Genomic DNA, 11360 nt, shown 5'->3' with positions numbered 1-11360 from the left:
ATGATTGGCCTTGCCCAGCAACTACAACGAGTCGACAATATCAACCATACCATCTACGCCGACGACATCACCATCTGGTCGTACAGAGGCAGTGATGGTCAAGTGGAGTCAGCCCTCCGAACGGCGATTGACACGGTTGAAGCCTATCTCCAAAGGACCGGACTGCGATGTTCACCGGCTAAATCGGAGCTTCTGCTCTACAAGCCCATTCAGCGGGGTCGCCCTCCCAAACACCAATCTGATCACCGACCCTGTGACGCCATCACCCTACTCCTTCAAGAAAGCAGTCCTATCCCACACATCCCTAGCATCCGCGTCCTCGGTCTCACCATCTCCACCAACGGCTCCAACGCCTTGGCTCTCAACAAGATCTGTGCCCAATCTCAAAACACCTTACGACTTCTTAAACGTATCTCTAACCGACGAGGAGAACTCAAAGAAGAAAGCCTTCTCCGCCTCGTCCAATCCTTTGTCATATGTCATATCACCTACGTTGCTGCGTACCTCAACTGGTACCGGGCTGAGCAAAACAAGCTCGACACCCTCATACGAGGGGTCTACAAGCAAGCGCTTGGCCTCTTGCATTGCACCAGCACTGAACTCTTCATCCAACTGAGAGTTCACAACAACCTTTCCGAACTCATTGAAGCCCAACAACGCTCTCAGCTTGAACGGCTCGCCCTTACTGAAACAGGACGCTTTATTCTATCTACGCTTGGCTTCACCTACCATCAGCAACAGGGCCCCAAACAAGCGATGCCGACCGACATCCGTAGCTGGATCTACATAGACCCTATCCCTAGAAACATGCACCCTGAATATAACAGGGCCCGGCGCCAAGCTCGGGCCGGAGCTATCATAAAAGCCCTTGCTCACGTACCTGGCGTCACATTTCTTGATGCAGCCCAATATTCCCATGGCACACGATTTGTGGCCGTCGCCACACGCGATGGAGTCCTACACCACGCCTCCAGCGTCACTACCCCCACTGCCGAGACGGCTGAAGAAGTGGCCATCGCCCTGGTCACTTTAGATCCCACCTGTCACACCATCGTGTGTGATTCTCGCTCGGCCGTCACTAAGTTCAGCAAAGGCCGTATTTCTCCACAAGCTCTTTGCATCCTCTGCCAGGCACCACACTCTAAAGACAGCATAATCTCCCTAACATGGATCCCGGCCCATGCGGGTCCTGTCCACCCACACCTCCCCAATCTCAACGAGGTCACCCACTCCACTGCGCGAGGCCTAGTCAACCGCGCCGGAGTCACTGGAGATGAGTTGGACACCAGGGACAATATGACAACTTATAACGCTCTCGTTAAGACCTTTTACCTCAGTCGCCGAACTTTCCCCCCGCCTCACCCCAAGTTTAGCCGGGCGCAGGCTACCACCCTGCGTCTGCTAGAAACAAACACGTACCCTTCACCCGCCCGCCTCCACCTTATATTTCCAGATGTCTACACCAACCCCAACTGCCGGTGCTGTGGCATTCACCCGGCTACGCTTCCGCATATGCTGTGGAAGTGCCCAGCACAGTACACACAGACTAACACCACGACTCTCTCGTCCAGGTTGCATGAGGCTCTGCGGAGCTCCGCCCTCGACGACCAAACCTGGGCGACCCAGCACGCCCGCGAGGCGGCGGCGAGGCAAGCCCTCGACGTCCCTTCATGGGAGGCTTAGGCCCGGCTATCATAGAGTGCTGGTTGTACAATAAATGTTTATTCCTCCTCCTTCACTAGTTGGCGCAAGAAGAGGTGCGCCAACCTCCACCACGGAAACCGAGCACGCCGCGGGTAATTATGCTCTCCCTCTTGTTGTGCGTATATGGGACTGCAATAGAAAAAAAGAAAGAAAAGGAATACAATGTTTCCGCCCGGGATCGAACTGATGACCTTGCGCGTGTGAGGCGCACGTGATAGCCACTACACCACGGATACCGATTTTTTTTTTAACTTTTATTCAGAAAAGGCTTGTACATACATAAAACCCACCTTGGTCTGCTTGACCAGTGTGGTTGATTAAAAATTCTTCATTTTTATTAACTCATCAGGTACCAAAATCCAATCTGGTGGCTCGGTTATAGTACGATATACCTCGCGCATGTAGCTTATGCTCTCTATAAAGTTATCCCTGGCTAACTTTGCTTTGGGGTCTGCGTGCCTGATTGCCATTCTTGTAATTCAAAGGCTATGTAGCCCCAGTATCATAATCATGTCATAGGGGAAGGTGTTTTCATTCTGTACTGAGAGATATCGAATTCCATGTGGTGTTCTCGACAACTCTTTTTTCAGGGTTCATTGCAAAACATCCCCCCAAAAAGACTGGATACAATCAATCAATATACGGGTGTTCGATTGTTTCTGGTTTCTTTCACAAGAGGCAGTTTGTTGTCCACGGTACAAAAATTCCCTTCTCATGGAGCCATGTTTTTACAGGGAGTGTGTTTGTGTGTAATTTGAAAAAGAATGTTTTAACAGCTCCTCTAACAGTCACTCTTCTAAAACTCTTTATTACATCTTGCCCTGGGCCTCCGATGTTTAGCCATCTGTATAATGGAACTGGCATCATTAAATCGATTAAATAGTTATATAGTTTCTTTCTCGCTACAAGGCTCATGTACTCGAATGAGAAGCGCTTTTTAAGTATCCTAAATGACGTGACTAATTCTGTGAAGTAACCTTTTACACCACAGTCGATTGCAGTCGCACTAGACACAACAAATTCAGGCAATACATTCTTAAAGCGCATTTGCATCATCGCTCTGAAAAACGGGTCTCTCTGGTCCCGCAGGAACATAAAACGCGACACAATTTGTCAGATGAACAGATGAGGAAGGCCGAGGCCTCCGTCTTTCACTGGGCGAAACAGATTAGTGCGGCTGATTCTCTCCCAATTGGAGTCCCAAATAAGAACAGCAAATATTCGGCGCAGTTTCTGCACGTGGACACGGGACAGTTACAAAAACTGCAACACATACCACACATTGGCAATCAAAAAAACATTGCACGCACTGGCCCGAGCAAACATCGATAATTCGCAGCCTTACCACCCATCAACTTTTTCCTTCACCCTAGGCGTCAGGTCATCCCCGTAGTCTGCAGTTTGTTTATATTGCTCGAGAGGCACGCCTGAATACGTAGAAGGACTTCCTGCCCACGTGATGCTCGCAAATCTTTCTGGTTTAAAGTCCCATATTCCGTGCCAGAAACCGACACTTTTTTCACATTTTATCGAGGAACCTGTCTGTTTGCAAAAATCTTTGGTGACGCTCATGGCTGTTGTGGTCAGTGCAAAAGATTCCTACATCATCAGCGTCGGCAAGGATTTTCACATGATGCGTCTGAAGCCTTAAACAATGTACTTTTGCATTAATAATAAGACTGAGACAGAAGGGTTCAAGATAACCATCAAAAAGCAGCGATGACAACGCACATCCTTGTTTTATAGATGACCGGACGTCAATACTCTGGTTGAGGTTCTTGTTAACTATGATGCGTACAGTACAATCATTATAAGCCATGTTTATTCCTTCTAATAACACTTTGCCAATATTGACATGTTCAAGCACAGAGAAAAGAACATCGTGTGCGACAAGGTGGAAAGCCTTGGCGAGATCGAGTTCTAAAATAACAACTCGTCTTGAGATGGCATCACAACATTCTGGAACACTGCGGGCTACATGGACATTTGTACATATCGAACGTCCTTTTATTCCACATGTCTGGTGCGGTCCAACGAGAAGCATAATAACGCTTTGGAAACGTTTAGCTAAAATTTTGGTATAAATCCTATAGTCCACATATGTAAGAGTTATTGGGCGATAGGCCCATACTGATAAAAGTCTAGTTGGATCATTTGTCGTCGGTATCAAAACAATATGGGCAGCGCGGAAGGAAGGCGGTAACCGTTTTTCCTCATAATTTTTTTTAATTATGGGGTTTTACGTGCCAAAACCCCTTTCTGCTTATGAGGCACGCCGTAGTGGAGGACTCCGGAAATTTCGACCACCTGGGGTTCTTTAACGGGCACTTAAATCTAAGTAGACGGGTGTTTTCGCATTTCGCCCCCATCGAAATGCGGCCGCCGTGTCGGGATTCGATCCCGCGACCTCGTGCTCAGCAGCCCAACATGTTTTTCCTCATAGGCTTTGCTAATAACATTATGCAAAATTGGGCTGATTTCTTCGATGAATATTTTGTAAAAGGCTGCTGCTATTCCATCCGGCCCAGGTGTTTTTCCTGGAGTTAATTATTTTATGGCACTTCTGACTTTCTCTATACTTATTGGCTGTTCTAATCGCGTTTTACATTCTTCATCGAGCTTAGGCATTGGATTAATAACCTCGGTTCTCAACCCAGTTTTATCACCTCTTTTATTCGCAAATACTTCGATGTAATGGTTGACAAATGCCTGCTCAATTTTACTCCAGTCTGATGTCTGTTCGTTACACTAGTTGATCTGTCGTATTTCGTTTTGAGCCGCGTATCTTCTTTCGTCACACATCGCTCGCTTGTTGGGCGTTTCACCCAACTATGTCTTTTCGGCTCGCGCCCTTATCCCTGCTGCTCTGCACTTTTCCGCTGCAATTACTTCTAGTTTCTTTTCACTTCGCGAATTGCTTTTATATACATGCCGGGATTGCCGCTTTCCATACATATAAGAAAATCGAGTTGGCACTGGAGTTCTTTTTCATTACACTTTTGCTTTTGACTGATAATGGTTCCCCTTTCAATCGCAATCATCTTGACATCATTCTTAAAGTTTTGCCACTCAGCTGCCCACCCATGTGGCTCTTTGGATGTCATTTGTTTAAATATTTTTGTCATACACTACATAAATTTTTCATCTTGTAAAAGTTTCACGTTGAACTTCGACAACGTCCAATTAAAACGGCTTTACCTGATATTGCTTCCTAGTGTAGCCATTACAAGGCTATGGTCGCTGAATGGCACATGTTTCGCTTTGTAGTGGCCCCAATCTCTCGCAAGGTGAACTGCAATATCGATTTTCTCCAGCCTAGCACAGCTTCCGCGCTGGTAATGGGTATAGGTAGGGCTACTTCCTCTTAACAATAAATAACCGAGGTCTTCTAAATAATATTCCTGGAGTAGGGAAACGGGCACTCGCGAACTTTTATCTCGTACAGGGGTGTTCTTGGCTCGATCTTCAGCCAAACATACACAATTAAAATCGCCAAGCACAATTAAGTATTTATCACTCTTTAAAGATTGTTCTGAGTCTTCAAACAACACAACACGCTCATAATCGATGGTTGGTGGATATATACAGATAACATGCCATTCGCTTGCGCAGTAAGAAAAGTCTAGAACAAGCAACCGTCCCGCCTCAGATGCAACTTCTTTTTCACCTTCAATGCCCACATTGTTCCTTATATAAACTGCACAACCACCGGAGGTGCCTATCGCGTGGCTAACGCAAACATTAAAGTGCCTTCGAAAAGTTCCCACCATTCGCTCCGTCTGCTCCTCAATTTCTATCTTTGTTTCTTGCACGATTGACTACTATGTATAAGTTATTTTCCAAAAAAAAGTCGGTTAAGTTGATTTTGCCGTTTCTTAGTCGCCAATCCCCGTACATTCAAAGTGGCAACACATAGGGGAAGAGACAGTTTTTCGTCCTGAATTCGTGAAGAGCACTGCGATCGGGAAGTGTTTACCCCAGAAGGCAACGATGCAGTGGAGTCTTCACTCAGTTGCGGCAGCAGTGGGTCAGGATGAACTCGCTGCCCATCGCCTGCCTCCTGAAGCGAAGTTCGGTAGCTGGACGGGACAGCATCGTCTAGGCGGCGTCGCTTATTCTGTCCCCTCTTGCTCACACACCAAGGGGAAGCGAGTCCCCGCCTTTATTCCGGCGGTTTCTCCGCAGGGCGTCTGCCAGGAGGAATGTTCGGTTTCGGCTTTAACGACGTTCGTCGCGTGAACGCCGTTTTCAAAGGCGGCCCCCCGTTACCTGCACCACCCAGATGGTCCGGTTCACCGACACTGTCGCTGTGCATGCGCTTTGCCGACGCCTCTACAACGCCTTCCTTTGTTTGACACTGCACTGTCAGTGTTTGATTTGGCGACGTCGCCATAGCTTAACTTGAAGGTTTCCCTTGATGGCAACCTTTTCCAATCATTTTGTTGTGCACGTCGTCACTATTTGCACCGGCCGGATTTTTTTCACAAGTTTTTGTTTCACTAGCTGGCTCACGTTGCTGTACCGCTGCCGGAGGCGTTTCTACAGCGTTTTGTTCCTTCGTCACCGTGGCGGGTGCTTCTTCAGCTTCAACCTCGCCCATGATATTATCCATTATGTCAGCGTCCTTTCTGTGGCCCGTTATATTTGCGTACGTGGGCACGCACTCGCTGTCATCATGGCCGAAGCGTCGGCACCGTGAACATCGCGGGATCCGGCAGTGGCGGCGGATATGCCCTTTACCCTGGCAGCGCAAGCAAAGTTGTGCCTTGCCTGGAATAGCTACGAAAGCAGGCTCACCAGCGAGACGTACTTGATAAGAAATATCTTCAGTCGTGATCCCGGCCTTCAGCTTGAGGTTCAGCACGCGCGTTGTCGTACCTTTTTCAGAAATACCAAGGACACGCCAGCGCTCCTTTGTCGTTTCCATAACCTCGCCGTATGGCTCAAAGGCCACACGGATGTCGTCGTTCGTCACATTAGGGAGGACCAAGTGGATTTTCACTCGGACACCTTCGTTGTTCGGGTCTACTACCAGACATTTTATGCCTTTCACAGTAATATTCCCCGTAATCAACAATTCTTCATGCTTTCATGGCTCTTGAACGCAACAGCCCACACATGATTCATCTGAAATGATCCTAAGGCGTCAACCTCAGGCAGCAGTTCCATACGTCCAAGGCCATCCCGGTAGTCTTCAACTATGTACGGCCTTGCTCGTAGCTCACCGTGCAAAAGAAGTGTGTTCAAAACAATAGGAACTTTTGAGGTAGGAGCACTTGGAAGTCCTGGCTGTCTTCCATGTCGTCCCTGTTTCCGCGGCTAAACTGGGCCGCTAACACCGCCCCGTTGGAGCCCATGAAAAACACGTCCGTAGGCTTTCGCGGCCGGAAGTGTAGTCCACACCACGGAAACCGATCACGCAACGCATAATTTTGCTCCCCCTTTTGTTCTGCGTGTATGGGATTGCAATAGAAAAAAAAGGGAAGCGCATTGTTCCCGCCCGGGATCGAATCGGGGTCCTAGCGCGTGTGAGGCGCACGTGATAACCGCTACACGACGGGAACCGAGCGCGCCTCAGGCAATTTTGCTCCCCGTTTTGTTCTGCATGGATGCGATTGCAATAGAAAAAAAAATTACCGACGATTACGTTACTTCCTAATGCGAAATTTGAGCGCAGCAAATAAGCTGTTTCACCTTTTCGATAGATTGAGGCAAAGAAATCGAGCAACACATGTATGCGCTATCACAGAATTTTTTTTTATTTTTCACACGTATTCCTTTAACAAAGACTCCACTAGGTAAGCTTCTGCTTCGGCGGCACGCACCTCTGGATTCTGACGGCGACGGCGCTGGGCCTCTGCTCTGGCAGCTCGTTTAGCAGCAGCAGCAGCAGCAGCAGACGGAGGACTTCCATCGGTCGTCTCGCTCATGGCTCAGAAAGAACTGGCAGATAATTTCGCAGTGGCGAACGGCAGCGGCAATTTCGGCTCGGGCGGTGCCCATATACAGATCCGCCGCCACCGATCTGGCTCTCTGATTGCCACCGCACAGGGCGAACGGCAGCGGCAATTTCGGCTCGGGCGGTGCACATATACAGATCCGCCGCCACCGATCTGGCTCTCTGATTGCCACCGCACAGGGGTTGCATTGGAGGAGGAGCGAAGAAAGGAATTAAGTTCGAGCCGGCGCTTTGACAACCGGAGACTCGCAGGAAGAGGGGGGAGGGGGGCGGCGTGTACACCCAGCGGCAAACGATGGGGGCAGAAGCGCGCGCAGCAAGCGGACAACACGATAAAGGGAGGAGGGAAGAGATAGCAGCGACTGACTGATGCCGCTGACGCCGATAGTGAGTCAACCCCAGCTGCGGAGTTGGTTTCAGGGACAACGCCGCCGATGCCGACACAAACAATATGATACCCTCGCTTCCGCAGCGCTAAGAACCAGGTCTAGCCGTGGGAAGGTGGTCACGTATTCGTCGACGTGCCGGGGCCTACGTGAACTAACCGGCGCGTCGGCAACTGAAGAGCACCCTACCGCCACACAAGAACACGGGGGGGGACCCTTTCCTCCTCTTTCTGCATGGCGGCGACGGTGTTCTATGCAGTCACGTTATCTTGACTCTCTAGCGGCGTCAGCGGCATCCAGCGGTATCAGTCGGTCGCTGCTAGCGCTGGGGGGATGAAAGGGGGGCGGAGCTGGTTACGAGGCCGACGACAACGCCGACGACGACGCGAAACCCAGGAACGGACGCCAAAGAGCTGCGCTCTAAAAAAAAGGAAGTACATTGTTCCCGCCCGAGATCGAACCAGGGGCCTTGCGCGTGTGAGGCGCACGTGATAACCGCGACACCACGGGAACTTTTTTTTTCTTTATTGCCGGAACTTTTACCTAGCAAACCCAAAGGGCATCATTTCTTTAAATAAAGTAAGCGATACATAATTATACAAAAACACACTTTCAAGCTTGTGCGCATGCATGTTGCGCGGTTAGTCACGTTGTGGCTTGCCATGTCAGGATTAAAATTCCTTTAATGTTGCGAGGGGCTCGATCCTCGCCAGTCAATCCGGAGGACATTCTTGGTCTTTAATCACACCAATGAACTTCGAAATACCTTCCCGGAAGAGCAGCCGCGCAGGCCGGCTGTCAGGCTCACAGAAGAAACCGGTCATTCGAGCCCACCATAAACAGTGGAGACCATTAGCATAATTAGGTCCAAAGGCATCCCATCCTCATTTTCTAGCGTCAAAAATCTAATACCTAATGGACTTAAAGGCAATTCCTTCTGTAGTGTTCTTTGAAGAACGGCCTAAAACATACCGCTGTCCAACAATGCAAAAAACATGGTCAATGGTTTCAAGCTGTTTACATATAAGGCAGTTTGCTCCCCAAGGTAAATAAAAGTCCCTCTTTTGTAAAAAGGCCCGTACCGGTAAAGTTCCGGTATGCAACTTAAAGAAACAGGATTTAGTGTTTGGCTGCACGTGCGTTTCTTAACACGCTTTAACACATCGTTTCCCTGTCCTAGCTCCACAGTTTCTGGCTCTGTACATCGGAACCGGCATAATCATATCAACCATATCCCTGTACAATTTCTTCCGCGACACCGAAAAAAAGATTATTAGAAAATCGTACGGACAACAAACGGACACGGTCAACGACTTCCCTTAGGTACCCACGAAGAGCACCAGGCATACTTAAATTGCACACCACGTACATCAGCAGATGCTTGCTCAGCCGTAAATGGCACATTGTCCGCAGAAAGGGGTCATACACGTCTCGAAAGAAAAAAAAAACCGGTTGACTAGCTGTTTTACAAAAAGATGTGACAGGCCTAGGCCCCCAGCCTTGACTCTCCTAATTAAGTTCGTACGGCTGCACCTCTCCCTTTCTGATGCCCAAATGAGTACAGCAAGAACTCTGTGGAACCTTTGCACATTTAAATGAGAGCAACAGAAAACTTGCATAATGTACCATATTTTGCTTATTAAAAACAAGTTACATACAGTAGCTCTCGCAAACCTCGAGAGATGAGCACCATTCCAATTTGTTTTTCCTTGAGTCGCTTGGCCTCTTCTAGCCAGTAGTCCTCATTCCGCCGGTAATGTTCAAGCGGAACCCCAAGTATTTAGCTGGCGCTTTAATCCATCTAATGTTGGCGAACATTTCCGGTGTAGACTGCCACCGAGAAACTTACTCCAATTTGCAACGCTCCCTGTTGTGTTTCCAAAATGTTTAACAATGGTTGTTACTTCTGTAATACTTTCTTTAGTTGTAGAGCACACCCATACATCGTCTGCATATGCCAGAAGTTTCACTTCGGCTTCCATGAGTTTGAAGCCCTTTATGCTACTGTTTTGGATGATTGCCAAACGAAAGCTTTCTAGAGAGATGGCAAACAGAAGCTGACTGAGAGGACACCCCTGGCGCAGGGAACGCTCTATTTTAATGGGGGCCCCCAGTGTCTTATTAATAATCAACCGTGTTGAGCAGTTCCGGTACGCCAGAGCTACCCCATCAGCGATGACTGATCCTACATTCACGTGCTCAAGAACTAATAAAAAAATTTCATGTGAGACAAAATCAAAGGCTTTTTCTAAATCTATCTGCAGAATGGCAACAGCATATCGAAAATCGTCACAGCATTCCAAGACACCTCTCATCGTGTGTACATTTGTCGCGATAGTGCGTCCCTTAATACCGCAAGTCTGGAGTGGTCCTACAAGATCCTTAATGATTGACTGTAATCGGCTTGCAAGAACTTTCATTAAGACTTTGTAATCCGTGTTGGTCAATCAAATGGGTCTGTATGCCGTGCCTAGTCTCAACATTACTTTTTGATTCGTCTTAGAAATAAGGACAGTATGGGCTTCAGAGAATGACGGTGGTAATGTATTGGTAGCAAAAACTTCGTCAAACAGCGCTTTCAACAAAGGCACCAACTCGTTCTTCAACGTTTTATAAAACGCCGCGCCAAGACCATCCGGACCTGGAGACTTATTAGGGCTCAGATTATCTATAGCACTTTTTATTTCTGCATGCGTAATGGGAGGTTCTAGAAGTGACTTTGTTTCAGCTGATAGTTGATTCATACGAGAAAGATAATTTGCTCTGTACGCTTCGATATAAACCGGCTGGTATGCAAAGAGCCGCTCGTAATATCGGTGAAAAGCACGTGCGATGCTTTCCCTGTCATTCAGTTCTTGGCCATTCTCTTCAATCACTTCTATTTCATGTCGCCGGGCGTGCGTCTTCTCGATACCTAGCGCCCGTTTCGTGGGCGTTTCACCCATGGCCCATGCTTCTGCTCCGGCTCGAACGAGCGCCCCGCATTAGCGGTTCTCCTCCAATTACTACAGTTGTTGTTTTATCTGAAGTAGTCTGCTTTAAAAAGACCTGGCGCTTTGCTTTCCAGCGCAGTTACTTTTCGCAATGTTTCTTTTAGCCCGTTCTCTCTCCATCTTTTCTCGGTATTTTAAGACGCTGCTTCTTTCGATTGCCTTTATTTTAAAGCTTTGTTTTAGTAATTCCCAATCTACACCTATCTGCTTATTATCGTCCAGTTTAACATCGTTTATTGCTTCAGACACAAAACGGATAAAGTGCTCGTCACGTAATAGCGTTGCGTTAAGTTTCCACAGATCGCAGTTAAAACTATT

General features: G+C 48.1%; 2 non-coding genes across 2 annotated transcripts; both read right to left on the bottom strand.

Annotated features, from left to right (window-relative positions):
- Positions 1 to 7195: 7195 nt before the first annotated feature.
- On the bottom strand, positions 7196 to 7268 carry TRNAV-CAC (transfer RNA valine (anticodon CAC)). The gene has a single exon. It is a non-coding gene; the product is annotated as a tRNA-Val (tRNA).
- A 1221-nt stretch (positions 7269 to 8489) lies between these two features.
- TRNAV-CAC (transfer RNA valine (anticodon CAC)) lies at positions 8490 to 8562 on the bottom strand. Its single transcript has one exon. It is a non-coding gene; the product is annotated as a tRNA-Val (tRNA).
- Between the last annotated feature and the right edge of the window lie 2798 nt (positions 8563 to 11360).

Source organism: Dermacentor variabilis, unplaced genomic scaffold (assembly GCF_050947875.1).
Source record: "Dermacentor variabilis isolate Ectoservices unplaced genomic scaffold, ASM5094787v1 scaffold_13, whole genome shotgun sequence".
NCBI classification, from domain to species: Eukaryota; Metazoa; Arthropoda; class Arachnida; order Ixodida; family Ixodidae; genus Dermacentor; species Dermacentor variabilis.
The sequence above is the reverse complement of the archived record's forward strand: the minus strand, read 5'-3'. Positions and strand labels throughout refer to the sequence as shown.